This window comes from Sapajus apella, unplaced genomic scaffold (assembly GCF_009761245.1).
Source record: "Sapajus apella isolate SASKATOON/1434 unplaced genomic scaffold, GSC_monkey_1.0 scaffold105, whole genome shotgun sequence".
NCBI lineage: Eukaryota > Metazoa > Chordata > Mammalia > Primates > Cebidae > Sapajus > Sapajus apella.
The window spans coordinates 6,967,352-6,992,841 of NW_022437045.1; the positions used below are offsets into that span (position 1 = coordinate 6,967,352).

The following is a 25,490-nucleotide window of genomic DNA, read 5'->3' on the forward strand; positions in this document are numbered from 1 at the left end:
GATGAACAGCAGATGAAGAGACACACAGGTCAGGGCATGGGGAAAGGAGCATGGAGCTCCCATGCCCTCTCTGGGCACACTCCTCTCCCAGCACATACATATGTTCAGCAACCCAGAAGCTCTCTCAACCCCATAGTTCAGGGATTTTTATGTGGGCTTTATCATATAGGCATGATCAATTGTTAACTGTCTCTCCAGCCCCCTTCCTCTTTTTGGAGGATGGGGTAGGGCTGAAAGTTTCTAATCATGGCTTGGTCTTTCTGCTGATCAGCACCCACTTAGTTGCCCACCAAGAGGTGCCTCATTAGAACAAAAGACACTCCTGTCACCCAGGAAATTCCAACAGATTAGAAGATCTGGGTCAAGAACTAAGGTCAAAGATGAAATGCTAGAACAAAAGATGTACATAGCACCTGATTGCCCAGGAAATTATAAGAGTTTTAGGAGCTCTGTGCCAAGGACCTGGAGCAGAGAGCAAACATGTATTTCTTATTATGTTATAATGTTGAGGCAAGAGAATACCATTTGGAGGCAGGGAACCTAAGGCTGATTCGTGCAGACCACCTAGAAGTAAATCAAAAGGAAAACCCCAACTTTCCACACCCACGTAAAAAATGGATAAGAGGCTATCCCCTTTGCAACCTTCCACACTTTCTGCATTGTAGATGAAAAATGGAAGGTACCTCTGATAGGTCCCCTCTTGCAACCAATCAGACTGGTTGCAGGCCTAGTCTTCATCTGCATAAGGGTGTAACTTGAAAAATTCACTTCTGCAACTAATCAGACTGGTCGCAGGCCACTATTTTATTTACATAAGGTATAGCCAAGTAACCAGTGGGAAACCTCTAGAGGTTTCTGTAACCAGGACTCTTGGAAATTCTGTCACCAGCACTCTTGAGTTGCTTGCTCGAGTCTACTCCCACTCTGTGGAGTGTACCTTCATTTCAATAAATCTGTACTTTCATTTCTTCATTCTTTCATTGCTTTGTGTGTTTTGTACAATTCTTTGTTCAAAACACGAGACCCTAGACACTCTCCACTGGTAACAATATCCTGCCTGTTTCAACTAAGTTGTTGGATTTACTGGCACAATCTTGTTCATAACATCTATAGAATCTGTAGTAATGTCACCTCGCTGGCTCCTGATGTTAGTAATTTGTCTTCTCTCCTTATTTCCATTTATCATTATGGCTAGAAGTTTATCAATTGTATTGACCTTTTCAACGAATCGGCTTTTGTTTCACTGATTTTCTTTTTTTTTTTGAGATGAAGTTTCACTCTGTCACCCAGGTTGGAGTGCAGTGGCACGATCTTGGCTCACTGCAGCCTCCGCCTCCCAGGTTCAGGCAATTCTCCTGCCTCAGCCTCCTGAGTAGCTGGGATTACAGGCATGTGCCACCACACCCAGCTAATTTTTGTATTTTTGTAGAGACGAGGTTTCACCATGTTGGTCAAGCTGGTCTTGAACTCCTGACCTCGTGATCCACATACCTCGACCTCCCAAAGTGCTGGGATTACAGGTGTGAGCCACTATGATTTTCTTTATTGTTTTTCTTTTTTCTTTTTCTTTTCTTTTTTTTTTTGAGATGGATTCTGTCACTGTCACCCAGGCTGGAATGCAGTCACACAATCTTGGCTCATTGCAACCTTCGCCTCCCAAGTTCATGCTATTCTCCTGCTTCAGCCTCCCGAGTAGCTGGGATTATAGGCATGTGCCACCATGCCCAGCTAATTTTTTATATTTTTGGTAGAGACAGGGTTTCACCATGTTGGCCAGGCTGGCCTCGAACCCCTGACCCCAAGTGATCTGCCTGCCTCAGCCTCCTAAAGTGCTGGAATTACAGGCATGTAATTACACTGAACCTGGCCTGTTTTTCTATTTTTCATTTCACTGATTTCTGCTTTATCTTTATTATTTCCTTTCTCCACTTTGCTTTGGGTTTAATTTGCTCTTCTCTTCCTGTTTCCTAAGGTGGAAGCTCAGACCATTGCTTTGACACCTTTCCTGATGTAGACATTTACTGCTACATATTCCCCACCCCAGCAGCATTAAGCATTGCTTTAGTGGCATTCTCACAAATTTAGATATGATGGGCTTTTCTTTTCCTTCCGTTTAAAATAGCTTCTAATTTTCCTTTTAATTTCTTCTTTGGACTGTGGATTATTTAGAAATGTGTCATTTAGTTTCTAAGTATTTGGAGATTTCCCAGATAATCTTTCTGTTACTTATTTCTAATGTAATTCTGCTGTAGTCAAAGAACATACTTTGTATGGCTTGAATCTTTTTAAATTTGAGACTTGCTTTCAGTCCCAGAATAAGTCTGTCTTCATAAAAGTTCTGTGTGCATGTTGTTAAAAACCAGGCTGTCTCCATGCCAATGTTTCACCACAACCTTTATACACCCTCCTCCCTTGTAACTTGTACATGCATTGAACATGCTGAAAGAAAGGATGAACACAAGTGGTTCCCCTGTTGCAGGATGTTCAAGTGACAATGATAAGTTATTTAAAGCAATTCTCTAACCACAAAGGACATGATCTTTTGCAATATTCTGAAAAGGGAATCCACTCTTTTTTGAACTTTTGGTCCCCGGCTAAAAGGATGGGTGAGGATCAATGGGGAACTCCCTGGCGGATGCAGTTTCTGCATGGGGATCTGGCACTGCTTATGTTTGGCTGCCAAAAAAGAGAAAGAAACCCTGATTGAAGGCCTCCCCTGTGTGGCCTCTTTACATGTTCCTGTATTTAATCCAACGTAGTAGAGTTTTTACAGTTCAAAAATACAGATATTCTGGTTCATCACAAGTCTTTTCCCTAAGGTCACAAAGCAAATATTTGAATCCAGTCCTCTGGATGCCAACTGAATTTGATAACTATGTACTGAGCTCACACTCTAATCTAAGTAGAGTCTATGCCAGACTCTACCCAAGTGCTGAGATGCAGAGCAGAAGGTGGCAGAGGGCCTGCCTTCCAGGAGCTTCCAGGCCAGCTGGGAAAGAAGACACAGAAACACAGGCCCTGCCAACATAAGGCATGAGCTGCTGCTGGGGGTGCATGGGCGTGGTGCCCTTTGGGCAAAGGACAGCCCCTGCCAGGCCAATTCAGGCTCCTCCCACGCTGCCTCTCGCAACCAAAGACTGCAGAAGGCAGCCAGAGCTCTGAGAGACCTCAAAAGACCTCTGTGTTCATTTAAAGGCTACAGAATCCAGAATGACTGCTCTGGAAGAGCCAGCTCCCTCTCCTTCCTTCCTCCCTCCCTCTTCTCTCCTGCCCCCATCACTCCTTCCAGGGAAATTTTTTTATTAACTGACTGCCTCTCCACCAGTTTCTAAGATCTGGCCATTCTAGTTTCCTAGCAGTTGAAATACATTCAGCTAACTGCCATAATTTTTAAAAGACAAACAAACATTTGCCTTGACCCAGCTTTCAAGACAAGCAGTCTCTGTTTTCTACACTGCCTCAGTAGCTTTTGTCCAAATGCATCTCAAAATCCTACCTAAGAGATCCGGGGTCTACACCTTAGTCTACCTCCCAGCAGAAGCATTCTCTGTGAGCTGTTGTGCCCAGCCCTGGGCAGGGACAGAACTGCAGATGGACAAATCGTCACATGTACTGCTGGTGATGAGGCTGTCCCCTGTGTCCTGAGGACTATGGATTGTACAATGATGCAAGAAGCAGAGAAACAGAAGGAAAAGGTTTGGATTACAAATATAGCAGGAATCTTTGAAACTGATGCCTAAAAAACCTAATGGATTTGTTCCTGTAAGGAAGGAGTCACCCGATACACACACAATAAGAAGCAGCATAGCCACATGCCTATGAGAGGGACTCTGGAGTCAGATGACTTGGGTTCAAATCCTTCTGCACCACTTAGAGATGAATCATTTTCTCTCCATACCTCAGTTTTCCTCACCTCTAAATAGGAGCAATGACAATAAGACCTCCCCTCAAGGATGCTGTAAGGATTAAATGATGAAATGACTTACTGTAGGTTACATGTTTGGGAAAGTGCTTAGATGGTAGTAAGTGCTGTACAAGTGCTTGATACTGTCATCATCATCATCCTCCTACACTGAACTTTCCAGTCGACAAATTCAAATCAAGAATGTGCTACTCTGACCACACCAAAAAAATGTAGCTTAGGCCGGGCACGGTGGCTCATGCCTGTAATCCCAGCACTTTGGGAGGCTGAGGTGGGTGGATCACCTGAGGTCAGGAGTTTGAGACCAGCTTGACCAACATGGAGAAACACTGTCTCTACTGAAAATACAAAATTAGCCAGCTGTGGTGGCACATGCCTATAATCCCAGCTACTTGGGAGGCTGAGGCAGGAGAATCACTTGAACCCAGGAGGCGGAGGTTGTGGTGAGCTGAGATGGAGACATTGCACTCCAGCCTGGGCAACAATAGTAAAACTCCACCTCAGAAAAAAAAAAAAAAAGAAAGAAAAATGTAGCTTATTCTCCCCACCCCCCACTCCTGCCCATTTTCACCATGGAAAGGTTTGCCATTGAAGGCAGAGCAGAAGTATGTTGTGTGACACCAGGTGTGACCATGGGAGCTCAGGCTGGGACATGGACGTCAGGCTGGGTGGAGCACACACATGTTTCTTCTGAGGAAGCTGTCAGCATCCCCCCAGTGTTTCTCCCTCAGTGATTGTCAGTTCTCCCAGCTTTAGACAACAGAGGCTCTAACTGGGGAGAAAATCCACAGCAGCCTCTGCATCCCGCCTGGCCACAGGCCATGGTCCCTGTGGCTCCTTCCTCAGATTCTTGCCTGGGGCCGCTCCTCACCACACCCTGAGCAACAGCGCAGGACCAAAATCAACACTCCAGAGCCACCCAGACTGTGTGACTTCCCCTCTCATCATGAAGTGCTCAAAATGCACTTGAAAACATTCCTTCGGTGGCATTTCCCAACAGCTCCCTCCTAGCTACACACACACACACACACACACACACACACACACACACACACACAGGTACACACGGCAGCACCAACCACCTCCCTCTGCTTTTAGCTCCTCCTCCTCATGCTGGCTCCTCTGAGTCTTTGGACGTGACTGCTGTCACACTGCAGGTGAAGTTTTATCCTCCCACCAAAACCAGTGAAAAGGTCCTCTCTTCAATAAACTCCTGGGCCCCTACCTCTCACCCAGTCCTGTGCTCTATTTTGGGACCTGAGAGTGATGTACCGCATGCATTTTTTTTTTTTTTTTTTTTTTTTTTTTTTTTTTGAGAGACAGAGTCTTGCTCTGTTGCCCAGGCTGGAGGGCAATGGTGCAATCCCGGCTCGCTGCAACCTCCGCCTCCCGGTTCAAGCAATTCTCTGCCTCAGCCTCCTGAGTAGCTGGGATTATAGGCACCCACCACCACGCCCTAATAATTTCTGTATTTTTAGTAGAGAAGGAGTTTCACCATCTTGGCCAGGCCCGAGACTATACTTTCCCATGTGTGTGCACTTCTAGTTTGCTTGGCACAGCACCGTGCTGTCGTGGGCACTGAACACGTCAGGGATTCAGATACAGCATACATTTACTGGGCACCTTTCACGTCACAGGCACTCTAGTTATTTTCACATACTGTCCCATTTGATCATTACAAGTATTATAACCAGGCTCAGAAGGGTTTAGAGGTTTGCCTAAGGTCACACAGTGTCTCAGTGATCAGACCAAATTCGAAGCACAGGTTCATATAAAGGCAAAAGGGACCTGGGATCACCATCCTGAGTGGGGAGGGCACAATTCCCTTTATCTGCACCATGCTGTTCAGGGTGAGTTATCTTCATTATTAAGCAACTGGGTTAGGTTATTGTCGTCCCATTACAAACTAAACTAAAATGACTGAAAATGCATCATGGTCAACACAGCAATGGCTTCATTTTTTAATACGGGAGGAGGGAAGAAAGATGTGCAAAGAACAGTGTCTACAACTAGACTGGAAATAATCCTCTGAGTATGACAAACCTTTCCCTCCAAGTCTCTTCCCAAGGGGACAATAAAAACCTTGAGAGCCCCCAGTAACTCCCTCTTATTCTAGTCACCTTATACATTAGAAAAGAAGAATTTTAAAAGGAGGGAAAGCCGGAAAAAAAGAAAAAAGAAGGAGGGGAAAAAAAGAAAGGAAGAAGAGAGGGAGTGGAATGCTGACTTTTCTGCTTACTGAAATTCTGCCCAGGCAACCCCCAGAATCATCAAGGCTCTCCTCATCGGCACGTCCAGTGCCCCCAGCCAGTCCCTTGACACTGCTAAGGACCACTTTCTTTCCTTTTCTCTTTATCAACTTCATTGAAGAATACGTTATGAACAATAAACTACATCTATTTAAAGTGTATCACTGATGAGTGGTGACAATGGGTTATACCCAGGAAACCACCATCACTGTCAGGATGCAGCACGTTTCCTTCAGCTGGGGGCAGTGCCTCACACCTATAATCCCAGCACTGTGGGAGGCTAAGGCAGAAGGATCATTCTGAGACCAGCCGGGGTAATAAAGTGAGATCCCATCTCTACAAAAAATTTAAAACATTGGCCAGGTGTGGGGGTGAGCACCTATAGTCCTAGCTACTCAGAAGACTGAGGATCATTTGAGCCCAAGAATTTGAAGGCTGCACCGAGCTATGATCATGCCCCTGTACTCCAGCCTGCACAACAAAATGAGATCCTGCCCATTAAAAAAAAAAAAGGAAAAAAAGAAAAGAAAAAGAAAAAAACAATTCCATCACCAATGAAGACATCTTATTCCCCTTTAGAGTTCATCTGGTTCCAAACCCAGTTTTCTGTCACTATAAATTAGTTTGCATTTTATGTAAATGAAATCATTCCTCTTATGTATTCTTTTTTACTTGGCTTATTTCACTCAATATTGCTGAGATTCACCTGTACTAGATACTATTGTGTGCAGCTGTAGTTTGATTCTTTTTTCTTTTTTTTTTTTTGAGACGAGAGTTTCAGTTTCCCAGGCGGGAGTACAGTGGCACAATCTCAGCTCACTGCAACCTCCGCCTCCCAGGTTCAAGTGATTCTCTTGCGTCAGCCTCCTGAGTAGCTGGTACTATAGGTGCATGCCACTGTGCCCGGCTAATTTTTGTATTTTTAGTAGAGATGGGGTTTCACCATGTTAGCCAGGCTGGTCTCAAACTCCTGACCTCAAGTGATCCTCCTGCCTTGGCCTCCAAAAGTGCTGGGATTACAGCATGAGCCATTGTGCCCAGCGAGTTTGATCCTTTATATTGCTGAGGAGTACTCTATTGTATGGCTAGATCACTATTTGTTTATCCATTCATCTGCTGATAAATGTCCGCGGTTCTGACCATTGCAAATAAAGCTATTATACATATATTTGTACAAGTATTTTTATGGGCTTTGTTGTTCTTTTGAGCACATATTCAGTAATGCAGTGGCTGAGTTGTGTTATGTGTATGCTTAACTTTTTCTGAACCCCTCCCCCCACCAACAGTTTTCTAAAGGTATTGTGCCATTTTATACTCCCACTCTGCTGGTGGGAGAATTCCCATTCTTCCACATCTTCCCCAATACTTGGTGTTGTCAGTATTTTTCATATTAGTCAAATTCTAGTGGGTGTACTGTGGTAAGATTTTGGGGGGAGTTTTTCAAGGAGTTTGTCTACTTCCCTGTGCAACAGGGCCTCCAGGAACATTGATTTGTTAACACTTTTTTGCTATAAGGTTGGGGAAAGAAAATAGTTTCCTCCCAGAGCCACTGTCTGTATGGGAGTTCGCACGTTCTTCCCATGTCTGCCTGAGTTTTTTCCAGTTCTCTGGTTTCCTCCTACATCTCAAAGCTGTGTGTGTTATGTGAACTGCCCTGTCTACAACGTCCCAGTGCGAGTGAATGTAGGTGTGGGTGCGAGCATGCCTTGCAATGGGGTGGTTTCCTGTGAAGGGCTGGTTCCTGCCTGGTGCGTGCTCTAAGCTGTCAGGATGAGCTCCAGCCACTAGCAACACTGATCTGGAGAAAGAAGGTTGAAAAATAAATGAACACAAATTATTGTAAAACAAAAATCATAAACAATATGATGATCACTCAAAGGCATGATAATAAATAATGCAGTCCGAAAGTGCCTGGCCAACCTGCCATACTGGCTACTGATTTTATTTTGGAACCACACGGTGGGAGGAGATGCTCTTTACAATTTTCACTTTCCTGGATTTAACCCACTGCTGGTATGATCACTATCACTCACAGACTCACCACAAATTGGGTGGATAATTATCAAACTTGATTTTATTAGTCTTTCTTAAATGTCTATATAGCTCACATTTATTTCAATGTTTAATATTAGAAGTGTTTTGGGGTCTTTATTTAGAAGTTTGGAAAAGTTTTTAGACCAGAAATATGCCGTAGGAACTTAACTCTTGCTTATATCAATTAGCCTGCGGTCAAATTGGTTTTGCTTCTATGCAGTTTCATCTAAAATCTCAGTTTCCAGGAACCTACTGACGATGTTAAGACTTGCTGTACATGCTCTACCTGGGTCTCTAACTGCCACTCCTCACTCCACTTTTTGCACTTCCACCCACCCAGAGCCCTTTGAGGCACTCCCTCTTACCAGCCACACTAGTGACACAGATCTCATCCCTAGCTCAGGTTTCACCCTGACAACCAGACCCACATTTTCTGTAGCTACCAAAGATCTCCATGAGATGTCCCATGGACAGATCAATCTCAAATGACCAAAAGTGAGCTAACTCACTGTTACTCATCCCTTCCTCCAACATGTCCCTGCCCTAGAGTGTCCATTTTTGTGTGTCCTGAACAAATCATCATCAAGATCTCTTCTCTCACCAAATTAACCTATAAAGTTAATGCAATTCTAGTCAAAATACAAATATTCAAGAACAGGTAAGACACTGTGAATAAGACAATAGTAGGCTTATTGGATCCTTACTAAGAACTTATTATAAAACCCTAGTAATCGAGACAAAATGCAGGGGTAAACAAAGAGCCAGAAGTAATCCCTACTTATAAGAAAACTTGGCATACAACAGAAGTGGATTACAGAGCAGTGAGGGTACACTGAACTGACTGCTCAATAAGTGGGACAATAGGACAAAACATAAAATTAGATCCCTACCTCACACTATAACAAAAACAAAATCATGAGAAAACCCTCATGAATACCTAGGTGTAAAAAGTGTAAGTGAAAACTTTCAGAGTAAAATATAAGGAAGACTGTATTTAAGATCTTAAAGTCATGAAAAATTTCATAAACAAGCCCTTTTTTTAAAGCACAAGCCAAAGATGTCATTAATAAATTTGGCTTCAATTAAAAGTTAAAAACTTCTGTACAAAAAAGACAACACAAGTGAAAATAAGCTCCACAGTTTGGGAAAATCACTTTGCAACCTATAATAAGGTCAAAGGATCTTTATCTAGAATATATAAATAACTCTTAAAAATCAACAAGAAAAACACCAACAACTCAAAGAAAAGTAGGCAAAGATTTCAAAATGGAAATTCCCAGAGAAGGAAACATGAACACCCAATAAACATGTAGGACAAAAAAAAGAAAAAAAAAAGTCTCTACCTTACTAGCAGTCAGGAAAAATTTTGTTGAAACAATGAAATAGTGTTAGACTGGCAAAATCTTTAACACTTAGCAATACCAGGTGTGGAAATCATGAGGTCAAAAGGGAATTCTTATATCCTAATGGTGGGCATGCATAGTGCTGCAAACATTTAAGAGCAACTCCATTTCTTAAATATTCTTTGGATAAAGCCTTGTACACAAGGAAGGCAACAAGTCAATAATAGTTATTTTATTGCACCATTGTTCATAATAATGAAAAACTGAATACAGCTTGAGTATCAACAGAAGAATGGATAAACACATTACAATATATAAATAGAAATACTGTACAGTAATAAAAATGAATGAACAACAGCCTTCTGTATTAAGATGGATAAATGTCAGACAGCTAATGTTGGGCAAAATACGTAAGCAGAAAACGAACATTTGCAAAATATTCTTCACACAGTTACGATGCATACAAAATAATCAACGTGCATACTTGTCACCCCCAGAAGATTCTAAGAGTCTCACTCATCTTTGTCTTCCTAGAATAGTGAGTGCTTAAGAAACAACAGGTGCTTCTCAAAGATTTGCAGAGTAAAGGATTGTACAAATGAACCAATTAATTCCTGTAACTCTGGCATAAAAGTGAAGAAAAAGAGAGGGAATACTGAAATCTTCAAATGTCAATTGAGTGAGAAAAAAAACTAGACAAAGCGTCAACTGGCCCAGCAATTATGAATGTTCTAGAGGTGCTCTTCGAGCACTGGAAGCTAGCCAGACTTGGGGTGGGGGTGAGGGAAGACACAGAGTGTTAGGGGAAGGGAGGGCCAGGGATGTTCCTTTCCACTCACACACGGTAATACAGAGGAGACATCGAAGAAGCAATAAAAAGCCAAGCCACATTTCCAGGGAGCTTGGAAAACGGACTTTATACAACATGCTGCTGAGAGACTTCCAAGAAAGAAAGAAGGCCAAGCATGTTCCTGAGGGGACCTTGGAATGGCCATGAAAACAGAAGGACCTTTCTCTCCCTGGAGTTTCTGCCATGTGGTTCTGTCACAGAGTTGTGGCATCACAGTGGCCACACTCTACTCTGAGCTCTGCCCACTGCACTAGTCCATCCTGGACCCTACGCCTTTCATATTCCATCCCCAGCACCCCACCTGCTCCAGCTGGCACCAGTGGTGGCAGATAGACACTATTTTGTAATTATCACCATAGCCAGCTATCTGGTAGCCTTCCCGAGTTATTCAAAGTAATTCATCTGTTCCCCTCTTTGATGATAATGTGCCGCTTAAGAAAGATGGGCCCAATGGAAAGTAGGAAAAGGGGAAACCACAGTATCACTGCAAATCCCTGTTCTGTGCATAACCTGCACTTATGTCATTCTTTTAAGCATTTTGGGTCATTTAAAAATCTAAACAAGATAAATGGATATTATGCAGTAGCCCTTGCACTGGACATATTTCCTGACAAAAGAAGAAAAGCTGAAAATCACTGCTCGGGAAACAGTCTCACCAACGGCAGTGATCGTGTACATTTATAAGCTCTAATAAAGGGTGCCCAGAACTGTGGATGCTCACCCTGATTTTCCCAAACAACAACAAAAACCATCCACTCCTTATGCAGAGGGTAGGGGGACAGGGGAGAGAAACAGCAGATGAGGGTTCCAAAGGCTGGGATGCATGTGGGTCATGCAACACCCTATGTGTTGCCTCCTCTTTGTGCCCCTGACCAGTTACTTCCTTCAAGGTGCATATTCACAGGGGCTAACCCTGGCCTGGAGTCTGGCTGCCAAATTACAGCAAATTGAGTCAACTCAATGACAAGTTTCCTTTGAAGCAGCTACCAAACACTTCTTCTAAAAACACTGACATTAGCAGATGGGTGGAAATCAGGCAAGGTGTGAAGGGGGTGGTGGGAAGAGAAGAATTTCCAGATCTTCAAAGTTTAGAAGAGTGAGGAAAATGGGCAGGTGGTGTGTGCCTCTTGGAAAAGGTGAGGATAACACCTACAAATTGTTCCAAATGGCAAAAAGTCCTCACCCAAAGAACCAGCTAAGCATTTAAAAATCACACTGAAAACTCCTGGATGGGCCAAACAGGCAGGCAGATGAATCAGTACTGATGAGCTCAGCTTTGGGGTGTTCCCCAGCTCAGTGTGACACTGGGATTTGCTCCCGGAAGTCCCAGGCACAAATCAGCTCCATAGCAAGCCCTGTCGCCCATCATCACTCACCACTGACACATTTAATTTCCCCCTTCTTTTTGGGGGTGGGGGGTGTTTTCATCTTTCAAGAGGTGCATTTGTTGGCAGGGCACACCAGAACTGATCCTAGTTTTCATTATCTGAAAAGAGGCTTATGGATCTGTTATGGGTAGGGTTTTGGGGCTGCGGTCATTATAATGACTTCTGCCAGCATAAATTCCTGAAGGTCTTAACTACATCCTGCTTTTTCCCCCTCCTTTAACTTAAAACCACTGACACTATGTTGTCCATTTATTTTCTTGACTATCTGTCTTTAAATAGTAATTTGTTCCACTGTGAGATAAGTCCCATTAATCTATTTTAGAGATTCAGTCCATTGTTCTTGGACTAATTTATTTTTTACCCAAATTCCAACCTCTATTTGTATGCAGCAGACAGTTCATTAACCCTCCCCTAGATTCAATCTGACAGCATTTAATTCTCCCCTCACTTACTAACTGTGTCTCAGAATCTTTACATTTTCAATTTGGGCAATGTAAAAAAATCCACATATATCATCCAGCCACAGTAAATAATCAATAGAATAAATTTGGCAAAATTATAATCTCCCAGTTTAGTCACTGAGGAACTAAAGTATAAATAACTTCATCAAGATTCTGTCAATGAGGGAGAGTATTATTTGCTATAAAGACCTGAATTTTGTCTAAATAAAAGAAGCCCATTTCCTGACTTTTTGGGACTTGTTTTTGATTATAACTCTCTTTGTTATAGACATAGAAATTAAAGTCATGTGTAACATTGTCTTTATTTTATATTATTTCTTTTGTCTAGATTAGTCTAAGTACAGGAAGAGAGTGTGGATCTGTTTTTAATATAGGGTTGGCCATTCTGAATTTAATGAATAAGAAAAGGCCATAAAATACAATCAATCATTTGAAAATGCTAACCAGGTCCACTGTCCTTTACAGCTGTGCCTCCTCTATTGTGTCTCATAAAAATAACAATCATTAATTATCAAGAGAAAGAAGACCTACCCAAAAGCAAGGCCCACATGGCTTTTCCTATAATGCCATCTAGTTTCTTCTGATCACTGTTATTATTATTGCTGTCATCACCATCTCATGGTCATCCTGCTTCTAAGAGTGTATAATAAAATATTTAACCTACCCTCACCTCCTGAGAGGTGAGCTCTAAGTCCTTAGAACATCTGCCTGAAAAAAAAAGGGTCTTTGTTTACTTGGGGCATGGTGCCAAGTTATATAGTCTAATGATGTGACCTAGAGTAGATACTTTCGATCATGTGGTATGAGCTGGAGACAAGGTCAGCACATGAGTAGTCAACTATGTCTACGTGACCAAACCCCAGTAAAAACTCTGGACACCAAGGCTCAGGTTAGCGCCTCAGATTGCCAATACTCTCTGCATATTTGTCACACGTCATTGCTAAGAGAATGCTGTCCATTACCCAGGGAGGAGACAAGTGGAAGCTTCACATTTACCACTTTTGTGGACTCTGTCTCACATGTCTCTTCACTTGACTATAGCCTTTCTGTGTAATAAACCAGAACCATGAGTATAAAATATTTGAATTCTTTTTGCAAATTATCAAACCCAAAGTTGGTTTTGAGGATGTGTGAAGTTGTGATTGGTGTCACAAGTGAGAGCAGTCTTTTGGACACTTCCCTAACTTTACAAAGAGTGCTGAATGAAGGCCAGGAAATAAATGCAGAGTTTTGCTTCATGACTGCCTGTCTTCAGCAAGCTTACCTAACATTTCTGGGTAATACTGATTTTCCTCAATGAAGATAATCTTAATCAGCTTTATGAATATTCTAAAGTAGAGCTTGTGCTCAGTTAGTAAAAATTCAGAAAAAGGCAGTGAGGAGTTGACAGAGCATAGGATTTGGACTCAAATGTGGGTCCTTTTCCAGCTCCAGTATGTATAGCACTTTTACCTTGAGCAGATGAGGTCTGGTGCATAGAGTCCTACTGAAAGTACGTGAGCAACTATAATACTGAGACCAGAATACTTCGGGCTATTAAGTAAAGCTACGCATGTTTCTGGCTAGTAAACCCCAATCCCTTAATACTTGCCTGCCCAATGACACTAAAACATTATAAGGCTTTTGTAGCCAGTGGCTACAACTACTAAAACATAGTTTTCCTCTGATTCTGGTCTGGCTTTCTCAATTCCTTCTCTATTCAGAAATATTGTTCTAAATGTTTTAAAGGTGTGTTTCCAACTCATGAATCTAGCATTCAAGTTCTATTCCTCATCCCCGCTCAAGATTGCAGTCTTTTCTGAGGAAACCCCATGAGAGGTCAGATGAAAGGGTCTGACATAAGAAAGGAGTTCTCCTGCCTATGGATACACACTCAGACCCCTTAAAATGAATAATATGACTGCTTCCTCTAGCAGGTTCAGATGCCCTAAAAAGCACATTCTGTCAAGCAATTTGCCTTCTAACTTAGAGAACCATTGAATAAGCCAGCAGACTGACATTTCTGTCCTTTTATTCCTATTTAAATATTCTTTGAGCACTTAAATTCCCACCATAGTTCACTGTGGGTTTCCAAGAGGTTATTTTAAAAATGGATATAGAAGTTCCCTGCCAGGTCTCAGTTCCTAAATTAGTTACAGGCATACAGATATTTGATACACATTTGTTGAACAAATGAATAAAGAGAAGATTGTAAAACACCAAGCTGTGTCTCTTTCAGTCACCACATGGTTTTTCTGTGTTGTAAATACCATTTATATTCTCTCTCCACTGTAAACATTTCAGTGCAGAAGGAATGTACTTCCACGTATGCATAAACTGAACAATGACTCTAAAAGACAGGTTTAAATACTAAATAAATGGTTGACAATGGCCATCACCAAAGCTAGTCAGAAAGTCACAGTTACCATAAAATCATGGCAGAAAGAGACTCTGCCTTCCTACTGCCAACATGAGAAGAACAGCAGAGCGGACCTGCCTTTTAGAAAATACTGCTTGATTTCTACTTACAAACCAGATCACACATTGCTTTCTGGCACCAGTGCATGAACATGACATTTCCATTACCTGGTAGATTACTGGAACCCAGAAATGCCTCTTGCCCCCTACTCTCAGACTTAGTCATCCGGGATGAACGGATGCCAATCAATGTATAGGCTTTGATATCGTTGATCATTGTCTCATTTGATACAATGATAGGTTCTATTAAAACCTCTAGTTTAAAAAATGAAATAAATTCATGGAAAGAAAAACCTGACATTTATCAAAGGGCAATGGCATAGGTATCATCAACTATAAAAAGAGATTTTTTTAAAAAGCTCATTGACTAGACAACTCCCGAACAGACGGGAAGGCAGACGCCCTCAAGCCCAGATTAAATGCATTTTCTATTCATCCTCCCAGTACAATGGAGGTTCTCCTAGTTTGTAATCCAAAAATTGGAAACTCTTCAAAGAGTGAGAAAAAGGAGAAGAAGCTCCTCTCAAGTCTGGCTAGCAGGCTTCCAAACCCCCACCTCTGATTTTTACCATGTCCACTAGGCTAACACTATCAATCATTCAAATACAAGTAATATCCAAAATAAAATTACCTTTTTGCCTCTTGCATTATATGGAAACATCCTTTGCTACCTTAAGTCAGATCAATTTTAATATTCACTACGTTAGAAATGGCATTTACTGAAGGAAAAAAATGAAATCACCATTCTTACTAACCAATCACTCATACATTAGTGAGGTGCCACAGTTATATTGCTGTGTTTCCCAGCAATCATATTCACTGTCCAGGTCAGGAAGGTTTACATGACAAGAGTCCACAGACTGAACATGAATCAATCAGGTCAGCTATGGATTTGGGGGAAAAAAGCATATGAATCATAATGGGGGCACACAAGTCCCTTCCTATTGGGCAGTGGCCCATATAAGGATGAAGCCACAGACCCAAAGTATATGACAGAAAGTGACACACCAAAAACAATATCACTTCTTGGAAATTAGCAAATTATTTAAAGCCAATTCTTTAAATTTAATAATCCAAGAATATCATTATTGGTGAATCTGGACATTTTGCATATTTAACATGTGATAGGGAAGCATTACTTTATGCAGAATCAGATTCAACTAGCATACTAAGGACCTACTATGTGTGAAGCTTTATGTCATGTGCTTTAATACATACCCTGACTTCTCCATTCATTAACTGTGTGAATTTAGAAAAATTACAGAACACTTCTATGCCTCAAATTCCTTAACTGACAATGGTGTCAATCTATTAGATTTGTTGTGAAGATTAAATGAGAATTCCTGTTTCCAGTCAGATATGTAAGAAGTTTGGAAATTGCCACCCCATCCTAACAAAAAAGTAAAAAGCTGAACAAACTCAAATATCCACAACTATTTTTAGATCCACAAGGGAAGTGAGGTTGCTGAGCAAAAAAACGCCCCAGAAGTGGAGGAACTGACAGGTGAATACAGAAAATCACAACTTCCTGGAACAGAAATTCACAAGTAACAACCTTGGGGAACCAAAGGATAGGTAGAAAAACCTGAACTGGAATTGACAAATTGCTAGAGTCTCAGAGAAGACAAGTTTTAGAGATTAAAATTCCATGGGGATCCAGTCATGGGCAGAGATAGGAGCATACCTTTGTATGAGATTTACCTTTAAGGATTCTACCAAGTCCTCACAGTGAACAATGGAGGATAATTCCCTTGAACTTCCAGCAGGATGAGAAAAAGGAACCATTTTGAAATACGCCAGAGCATTCTGTTCTTCTTCTTCTTCTTTTTTTTTTTTGTCCCGAAGTCTAAAAGTTTATTTAATAAGATCTGTCCTGAGAAGAAACTATTTAACTGGAGCCTAGCCTGCCAGGGTTTTACTAGAGCCTAAGTGACCTGGGAGAAGGGGAAACACCAAACTCCAGCTGGCTCCAGCTATCCTTTCCACCTACAGGAGCATGGGGATGAACAGAGAAGCACTTGTGAAGTTCACAGTTCAGGGACACAGGCTACCTACAAGACTGAGAACTAGTCACAGGACTGTGGATGCTTCCCCTCTCCTCAAACCTTACTACCACACTACTTAAGGCCCATTTACAGTAGTTCCTTTTACCTAGTTCACCATGTTCAGATATCAAAAAAAAAAAAAAAATTGTAACACACAGTAAAAGGCAGAAAAACACAGTTTGAAGAGAGCAAGCATTAGAACCACTCAGATACAGCAGGAATGTTGGAATTATCCATCCCAGCATTTAAAAAAACTCTGTTTAATATCATAAGGGCTCTGATGGATAAAGTAGACAGCATGCATGAACAGATGGAGAATGTAAGTAGAGAGATGAAAATTCTAAGAAAGATTCAGAAAGAAATGCTAGAGATTAAAAATACTGTAACAGAAATAATGCCTTTGATGGGTTCATTAGCAAACTGCACACAGCTGAGGAAAGTGTCTCTAAGCTTGAAGATATCTTGATAGGAATAAATGGAGAGGTATTCAATGTTCATAGATAGGAAGATGAAATATGGTCATTATGTCAGTTCTTCCCAAATTGATCTACAGATGCAATGGAATCCCAATAAAAACCCCAGGATGTTATTCTATGGATATCAACAAACTGATTCTAAGGTTTATATAGAAAGATGAAAGACCCAAAATAGCCAACACAATGTTGAAGGACAAAAACAAGGGTGGAGGACATACTACCCAACCTCAGGACACACTTGAAGCCACAACAATCAAGACAGTATGGTATTGGTGAAAGAGTGGACATATAGATAATTGGAATATAACAGAGACCCAGAAACAGACCAACATAAATATCAACTGATCTTTGACAAAAAAGCAAAGGCAATTCAATGGAGCAAAGGTAGGATTTGACAACTGGAAATCCAGGTGCAAAAAAATGAACCCAGACCCAGACCTTACACTCTTCACAAAAATTAACTCAAATGGATCATGCATGGACCTAATGTAAAATGCAGAACTATAAATCTCACAAAAGGTAACATAGGAGAAAATCTAGATGATCTCATGTTTTACAGTGAGTTGTAGATACAACACAAAATGGATGATCCATAAAAGAAAACATTGATAAACTGGATTTCATTAAAATAAAAATTCCTGGGATAACAGGCATGTGCCACCACATCCAGCCAATTTTTGTATTTTTTGTATTCAGTTGTGAAACATGCTGTCAAGAGAATAAAAAGAGAAGCCACAGACTGGGAGAAAATATTTGCAAAGAGCATGTCTGATAAAAGCCTACTACCCAAAATATACAAAGAATCCTTAAAATTCAACAAAAAGAAAACAAACCCTTTTAAAGGATGGACCAGAAACCTTAATGGACTCCCTCACTAAAGAAGATATAGATGACAAATAAGCAAATAAAAAGTTGCTCCAAATCATGTCACCAAAGAAATGCAAATTAAAACAATAATGAGATATCACTGCACACCAATTAGAATGGCCCAAATCCAGAACAATGACAACACTAAATGCTCGTGAGGATGTGGAGCAACAAGAATTCTCTTCGCTGGTGAGAATGCAAAATGGTACAACTGCTTTGGAAGACAGTTAAGCAGTTTCTTACAAAACCTAAACATACTCTTCTTACCATACAATATAATTAATCCTACTCCCTGGTATTTACCCAAAAGACTTGAGAACTCATGTCCACACAAAAACCTGCTCAGGAATGTTTACAGCAGCTTTATTCATTAATTGCCAAAACTTGGAAGTAACCAAGAGTATTTCAGTAGATGAATGAATGGATAAACTCTGGTACATCCAGACAACAGAATATTATTCAGCACTGAAAAGAAATGAGCTATCAAGCAGTGAAAAGACCTGGAGCAAACTTAAATGCATATTACTAAGGAAAAGAAGCCAGTCTGTAGCTGCTAACTGTTGACATCAAATTTTTTAAAAGCCAGTTTGGGCTGGGCGCAGTGGCTCACACCTGTAATCCCAGTACTTTGGGAGACCAGGGTGGCTGCATCACCTGAGGTCAGGAGCTCAAGACCAGCCTGGCCAACATGGCGAAACCCTGTCTCTACTAAAAATACAAAAATTAGCTGGACGTGGTGGCGCATGCCTGTAATCCCAGCTACATGAGAGGCTGAGGTAGGAGAATCACTTGAACCTGGGAGGTAGAGGCTGCAGTGAGCCAAGATCATGCCACTGCACTCCAGCCTAGGAGACAGAGCAAGACTCCATCTAAAAAATAAATAAATAAAAGCCAGTTTGAAAAGCTATACATTTTCATGCTGTGGTTATTCTGAAAATAGAAAGGCTATATACTGTATAATTCCAACTATATGACATTTTGAAAAAGGTAAAACTGTGGAGACAATAAAGAGATCAGTGGTTGCCGGGGGAAAGGGGAAAGGAGAGATGAACAGGCAAAGCACAGAGGATTATTAAGGCAGTGACACTACTCTGTATGATACTGTTATGGTGGATACATGTCATCATGAATTCAATCAAACCCATAATCTACAGTACCAAGAGGTGATAATGATGTATCAATGTAGGTTCACCAGTTCTAACAAATGTACCTCTCTGTGGAGAGATGATTACAACTGGGGATGCTGTGTACATGTGTGACATGGATGGGAGTGAGTATATTGGAAATCTGTACCTTCTAGTCAATTTCACTGTGAACCTAAAACTGCTCTAAAAAATGAAATCTACTTAAAATTTTCTTTTAAAAGCTATGAAGAATTTACCAAATGTTAATAAATTTTCTGAAAAAAGATTAAATGTCTTAATACATGAGATGTAATTAGATTAGCGCCTGGCATCTACTAAATGCGTAGTGATGTTTTTAGCTATTATCATTGCTATTGTTACTATTACTAAAATTACCATGTGGGCCAGGCTTAATGGCTCGTTATCTGTAATCCCGGCACTTCAGGAGGCCCATGCAGGCAGATTGCTTGAGCTCAGGAGTTTGAGACTAGCCTGGGCAACATGGAGAAACTTTGTCTCCACAAAAAATACAAAAATTAGCTAGGTGTGGTGATGTGCACCTGTTGTCTCAACTACCCGGGGGCCTGAGGCAGGAGGATTGCTTGAACCCAGGGGGTTGAGGCTACAGTGAGCTGTGATTGTGCCACTGCACTTCAGCCTGGGCAACAGAGTGAGACCCTTTCTCAAAAAATTAAAATAAAATAAAATTTTAAAATTATCATAGCAAATAATCCTTACCAACATGCAGAGATGTGGTTATTATTACCTCCATTTTATAGAGGAGAAAAGGGAGACTCAGACAGGTTAAGAACATTGCTTAAAGTCACACAGTTAGTGCTAGCATTGGCATGAGACTTTTGACTCAAATTCCAATATTCTTCCACCACTCCCCCTACCTCTGCAATGAGGAGTTATAAAATAAAAGTATCTGAATCAGCAAAGACATCTTCCTTGCATTTCTAAGTTCCAAGTGGCATAACTATTGTAAGTAAAATAATTTTGATCAAAAACAGCACCTCTAGAGATGGCTACTTAGAACAGAAGACCATTAATTGATAGGCATTTAGTTCAGATAGGGCAAAGTCCTATAAAGTACTAAACCTCTTGCTGAGTCAAGTAGCTTCGGAAGACTGGCAGATTGGAAAGAAAGAGCACAAGATCAGGTGTCAGAAACTCAGGTTGAATCCTGACTCTCTTGCTCATTGCTCTGACCTTATGAGCCAGCTACCCAAACCCTCTCTGCTTTAAGTGACAATTGTGAGGATTAAATAAAGTAACGCATGTTAGTGCAATGTGAACTACAGAGCTCTGGAAAAATATAAGCTATTCATTGTCATTACCACAATCCAGGTGCCAGTAAAATCTGTTTCTTATTAACGTAAACTCAAAAAGTGTCCAGCCTTTTTGAAATGATCTGTTAACAGATAAGTGAACCTGAATGAAATTCCTCAGCATTATACATCATTTCCATTCCTAGAAACATGAGCTTAAAAAAGAACACAGAGATGTTCACTTAGAGACTCCATCTCCTTTTTCTGCTTGTGGAACTCTGAAGACTATTCAAATACTACACATTCTTTCATCTCCTAAGCCTCCATGTAGAAACCAGATGAGAAATATTTGCACTGAGGTGTGGGGTGGGGGCAAGACTCACCATTTTCATTGAACTGCATGGCTCTTAATTAGTGTAAATATTTGGTTCCCCAGACATTGCAAAAACTAGAGAGAGAATGGGCTCATTTCCATGAGAAAATGCAGTGCCTTTCACTGTTGGCTGCCAAGCTGGCAAAAGAGAAATTTGCAAGTCCAAACTTTCTCACCCAAATAACCAAACCATGAATTTCTTCACTTAGGTGGAGAACTGAGAAAAAAGGGAGTGATAAGATGAGTGACTGCATGTCAGCAGCTACCAAGTGGGCTTCCTCTCTGCAGCAGCCCCTTCCACCCCATATTACGTGCTCATTCACCTGCACGATTCATCATTTGTCTTGACTACAATTCTATTATTCTTGTCTAACCCATCACACAATTTAAAATCGCTTTCTAATATCTAATTAACTCCTATACTAATTCCCCAACTACCTATAAATAAAGAAGCTCTAGTCCCCAAAGAGCTAAATAGTAAAGTCTCCTGCCTTCTCTCTGCTTCCAGAAAGCCTAAAGTCAGACCGTCAACCCTCAGATAGGGAATTTGAGGGTCAAATTCTAAAAAACCCAAATCTCTTCAGAGAAAATGAACCAAACACTGACTTTTTTGAGGAGTCCACCCCCTTCCATATGTAACAGATTAAGAAAAAAAATCCAGCTTGCAGCTTGGTCACTCCATAGTGAGACCCAGCAATAGCCAAGCAGTCCTGGGTGAGCGTGATGGCTCATGATTGTAATGCCAGTACTTTGGGAGGCCGAGGCAGGTGGATCACTTGAGGCCAGAAGTTTGAGACCAGCCTTGCCAACATGGCAAAACTTTGCCTCTACTAAAAATACAAAAATCAGCCAGGCATGGTGGCCCACGTCTGTAATCCCAGCTACTCGTGAGGCTGAGGCAAGAGAATCTTTGCACCCCAAAGGCAGAGTTTGCAGTGAGCCTACATCATGCCACTGCACCCCAGCCTGAGGTGACAGAGCAAGACTGTTCAAAACCAACAACAACAAAAACAAGCTGTTCTTATACACACAAATGCAAACCCACTTACTGCCTCCTCATATTCAAATGTGAGTTTGCTGCCAAAAATCAGCAAAGACATGAAAATAGGCAGAAAAAGGTAAGATGCAGAGAAACAAACAATGCAGAGAGCAGAATAATCTTAAACATAAAAACAACAAAAAACTTCTCCAGATTGTTATATAGGGGCTCCAGGAGAAAAGTCTGGGGGCAGGAGGATGGTAATGATGTGTTTGAGCAGTCACGAAATACATTACATGTTTGACAAAGACACTGGAGAGTTCACCAAAAACAGCAATTGGTATTAGACAACACTAAAGACAAGAGTTATGGCTGCGCACGGTGGCTCACGCCTACAATCCCAGTACTTTGGGAGGCTGAGGCAGATGGAGCACTTGAGGCCATCAGCTCAAGACCAGCCTGGCCAACATGGCCAAACATCGTCTCTACTGAAAACACAAAACTTAGCCAGGGTTAGTAATCTCAGCTATTCAGGAGGCTGAGGCATGAGAATCACTTGAACCTGGGAGGTAGAGGCTGCAGTGAGCCAAGATTCTACCACTGCACTCCAGCCTGGGAGACAGAACAAGATCCTGTCTCAAAATAATAGTAATAATAATAATAATAATAAAGACAAGGATTATCAACTCCAAGAGAAACAAAGGGCTGTACAAAAAGGAACCACGATCATATTTTACTGTTGGCTTAACAGTGAAAAACATTTGTTTAAATCATGATGTTATAAATCTTGACTACTAGTTTAGCAAAATACTGTTAAGTAACTTTGATGAGGGTATAGATGAAAACGAATTGTGTGGAGAGTGAGAGAGTAGTCATCTTTCTCTTAAAGTCAATAAATGAAAAAAATGTAGTAAACGCATATTTAAGAATAAAAGAATAAATAGGCCAGGCACAGTGGCTCATGCCTGTAATTCCAGCACTTTGAGAGGCCGAAGCAGGAGGATAGTTTAAGGCCAGGAGTTCAAGACAGGTTTGGGAAACATGGCAAGACCCAATCTCTATTTAAAAAAATTAAAATAAAAATAATTTAGCTGAGTGTGGTGGTGCATGACTATAGTCCTAGCTACTCAGGAGGTTGAGGTGGGAGAATTGCTCGAATACAGGAGTTCAAGGCTGCAGGGAGTTATGACTGCACCATTGCATTCTAGCCTAGGTGATAGAATGAAACTCTGTCTCTAAAAAAAAAAAAAGAGAGAGAGAGAGAGAAGAAAAATAAATAAATAAAAGAGCAAATAGTAGGGAAGGGAAACAGCCCAAAGTGCAAAAGTGTTGTTTATTAAAATATAGAAATATAATACATAAATATCATATAAAAGAGGGAAGGGGCCTGAAGGGTGGAAAAGGTCACTGTTACCTTTTTAAATAAGGCTTAGAATTTGGGGGGGAGGTGCGGAGATTCAGATGTGTTAATATGTATTTGTATTACATTAATTTAAACATATATATAATTTTTTTTCTTAAGAGATGAGATCACGCTATGTTGCCCAGGCTGGTCTTGAACTGCTGGGGTCAAGTGATCCTCCCACTTTGGCCTGGGAGTACAGGTGTGGGCCATCAAGCCTGGTCTAAAAGTCTATATTTTGATGGCTAAAAGTAAAACTAAAAATCTCTATGACTGCAAGATGTAATCAGAGCTGGAGGTTGGAAGAATAAAGCTTAAATGGGTAACTAGTCCCAAACCAAGTCATTGAAATCAGACACTTGTAAAAGCATGCTGTCCTCCCCTTTTTAATTAGACCTCTTCAAAAAATCGGCAGTCTTACCACCATTGCTTTGATGTTACAAATAGACTGCAAAACATCTGATGGATCTTATAATTTCTCCAATTTATCACAGGGACAAAATACTTCTCTCACGAATATTTTCGTAACTAATTAAAACCTTAATTTCTACTCTCTGCTGTCAGTCATGACAGTCTACATTAAACGCTTTATTTAGTCTAATCACACTGATATCCATTTGTATGCTAATATTCAGACATATGCTTGATAAATATCTAAACAAAGCATAACGTTTTTTCCCAATAAAGGTAATTCTTTGGAAAGACAGGATTGACTTTAAGCTTTTAGAAAATATATACCAATAAACTGATAGAATGTATAAACCAGTTATAAACCTAAAACTTTTACTAAAATGATTCCAAACCCTCTCACAATTTCCTTTGAAGTTTGGCTTTTATCCAGCACAAGCAACACACTCTGCTCCATTAATTTTAAGTATCTATGAACGAGACACATTTAGGCTTAGAAATAATGAAGTTAGAACTACTCAAACATACGCATTCATGGATAATAATTGCTAATTGCTACACACACAGTCAAACCCACTAATTGTGGTTTGCTTTAAAAATAGACAAATTGATTTAATAAAAAACCAGTTCAAACATGGCATTTAGGAAGAGTAATTTGTTTACCTCTGTTGGTTTGTAGCAGTCGACAAGAGCTTCCTAGAATTAAACACACAGAAGGTCAGTTTTATTATTTGAAAATTCAATATCATTTTTAAAGCAAAATTAAAAATCATTTTATATTTATAGTATTATTTTATAATGGTAAATCAAGATTTCACACTATCCAGAAACATACTTCATTTCGGCACCAGTTGATCACCTGAAGATTTAAGACGTTTAATCTTAATAAATTCTTCAGCATGCACACACATGTGCTGCATGAAAAGTTTTTGAACAGAAAAAGATTTATTTTTATGCTACCATAGCATTGAAAACAAAATATAATCCTCGATCATTTGTTGTTGTTTGTTTGTTTTGAGACAAAGTCTTGCTCCGTTGCCCAGGCTGGAGTTCAGTGGTACAATCTCAGCTCATGGTGACCTCTGCCTCCCGGGTTCAAGCAATTCTCCTGCCTCAGCCTTCTGAGTAGCTGGGACTACAGGCACACACCACCACGACCAGCTAATTTTTGTATTTTTAGTAGAGACGAGTTTTCGCCATGTTAGCCAGGCTGGTCTCAAACTCCTGACCTCAGGTGATTCACCCACTTTGGCCTCCCAAAGTACTGGGATTACAGGTGTGAGCTACCGCACCCGGCCCCTTAACCAGGTTTTGAATGCCTTGCTGGAGAAAAAAGCTTCTTTTAAAGAAGGCCAGGGATGCGCAAGCATCCATCAGATTGTAGACTTCAGAGAGATATGAAATAACTTAGTAGCTCAAATCCAGGATGACCTTCCACAGGAACCAAAGCCCCCTCTCCAGTTTTCCTCTAATTAATTGGGTTTAACGTGGCAGGATCCAGAAGGTTTCAAACCCACTCCTCTGGTCAATGACTTTGTACCTCCTCTGTATGCACATGCACATGCACATGCACACAACTTTCCTTTGGCTGCCAACTTGGTGGATATTAAAGTTGAGCCAGCCTGTGCAAGATGGTGGCACCCACACTGCACTCAGGAAGCAAGGGGTTTAAGTGCATTGCAGCCATAAACAGCCTGGGTCCTTACCTGGGAACTGGGGGGCAGGGGGTGATGACAGCTTAAAAAGCTCCTTTCAAGTTCTCGATTTTAAGAAAACTTTGTTATGTCATTACATTTTCCACAGAACTGATACCTGCGTTGTCTTTTTAAAATTTTATAGCT

The 25,490-nt window shown here is 40.8% G+C and overlaps 1 long non-coding RNA gene across 1 annotated transcript in view; it reads right to left on the reverse strand.

The window, feature by feature from the left end:
- LOC116536937 overlaps positions 1–24,378 on the reverse strand; it is a 34,716-nt gene extending 10,338 nt beyond the window's left edge. Inside the window, exon 1 of the long non-coding RNA XR_004262889.1 lies at positions 24,313–24,378. This is a non-coding gene — a long non-coding RNA (uncharacterized LOC116536937). The remainder of the gene's footprint in view (positions 1–24,312) is intronic.
- Between the last annotated feature and the right edge of the window lie 1,112 nt (positions 24,379–25,490).